Here is a 1,836-nt window from a genome sequence, read left to right on the forward strand (position 1 = left end):
TACCTTCAAACGACAACAGCGACATCGGCGATGACAAATGTACTCAGGCTAATGTTAATAACACCCATCGTGCCCGGAAAAACAACAATTTGAGGCTGCAAGCACGCATTTATTTGAAGTGTCAAACACTGCAAAATGTTTAAATAAATTGAGAACAGTGTTCCTCACGAAAATCCTCACGCGTGTGGAGCAAAATTGACGATTGAATGACGTCGATTCCCTGGTGTGTATCGGCGATGGACGCTCACGGCAAAAGTGCAAATCAAACAAGGATTCAGTCGGTCGGATTGTTGACTGCAACGTGGATCTGTTTATGGTTCACATCAAATACGAGAAGCATTTTATACAGATAGTCTGTTCCGAGGGCATAATAGGTACTGTCGTGCCCCAATATTGTGCTTTGATATTTCGTGGCTTGGCCTTCAGTGTACTGTTGAAGTAACGAGTGAAATTCAATAATGATTCTATGTCGGGAATGGGAAAACAAAGTTCATCACTGATAACACTGCATGCAGGCCGCCAACCTTTGGTCTGTTTTATTGGGTTCTATTTATTTCGTGTTGAATACCGGGAGGGTTTCTAGGTAGTCTAGAGTGATATGAAGTTTCAATAAGTTTCGAATTAGCTGAAGGGCTTATCAAATATCGTTCATTGATGACGGTCTGATATATAAAGGCTTCTAATAGAAATGTCATTTTATTCACATGAACGAATTCTTTTCTTCGTTACATGGATGGCTTTCATCTGGCGTTCTCGATAAAGTACACTGCTGTTTCAAGAAACTCTGAACTAGCCATGTAGCAGCAAGACAGTCCACAATGACAAATTATTCCGTCGTTAAATTGGTTTCAATGATTTGTATGGGCATCAGGTTGCATTTTACGAAACTGCAAGTATGTTCGAAAGTAATCATCGAAAGTAGCAAAACCCCGAAAACAATACAGTCGGTCTGGAAGTGAATCAGAGGAGGAATATTTTCGCAAGATTAGGGAAGACTCCATCGCTGAGCGCATCTCTCGTGGGACCGGCCAACAACCAAAACCATACGATACGTTCTTCTTGTCTGAGGGATGGATTTCCCTATATGCTGCCTAAACGTGAGCTGAACGCATTGCTGATCAGTCGTTCGTGGTCGATCGGCTAAGTGTTCCAAGGACCAGCCAGGAGATCGCGGTTTAGAGACTCTCTGGAGTGTCACCAGATGCGAACTGCTGATGATTCCCAGTAAGGAAGTAAAAGCTAGCTGTACAGTGCCTCTTCGGCTTTCAGCTTGAACGAGCTTCACCTACGGGACAAAACACTGCACTCAATGGATGGGTTGATTCGCCCACACCCGTCTCTTTGGTGGATTATACGTAGCCCAAAATTATCCGCGCGTTTCATCGTGACTTCATCCTCGATAGGATACAACGATGCAATATGAAAGCAACAAGTTGTGAAACAGTCCGACAGCGTATGAAATTTCAATGAGTTTCAAATTAGCGGAAGCGCTTATTGAATGTCACTCATTGATGACTTTCTTAGGATTTTCTTAAAATCTAGTGATTGCAAGATCACTGTCAAGTTAGCTTGGAGTGAACGTGTTTCAAACAGAAATTGTTTGACTAGCAAAGACCATTTGGATCAATTACGGACGGGTTCACATACCACGTCAACAAACAATTAGATGCTTATTACAACTTCACTGGCACGACACTCTAATGACCTTCCCAGGTTTGTCTCGAAAAAGAATATCCCATTTCAGCTTCCCCTATTTTATGAAGCGAATTCCACTGTTACTTTCACGACGCCCCAGGTTACCCTTACTTACAAGGAGGGGTGTCCTCTATAAACAAG

At 42.6% G+C, this 1,836-nt stretch overlaps 1 protein-coding gene across 1 annotated transcript in view; it reads right to left on the reverse strand.

Annotated features, from left to right (window-relative positions):
* The window catches only part of T265_04440 (hypothetical protein), a gene marked incomplete at both ends in the record, with an annotated part of 9,696 nt that overhangs the window by 6,568 nt on the left and 1,292 nt on the right, over positions 1-1,836 (reverse strand). The window lies entirely within an intron of this gene.

Source organism: Opisthorchis viverrini, assembly GCF_000715545.1.
Source record: "Opisthorchis viverrini unplaced genomic scaffold opera_v5_76, whole genome shotgun sequence".
NCBI lineage: Eukaryota > Metazoa > Platyhelminthes > Trematoda > Opisthorchiida > Opisthorchiidae > Opisthorchis > Opisthorchis viverrini.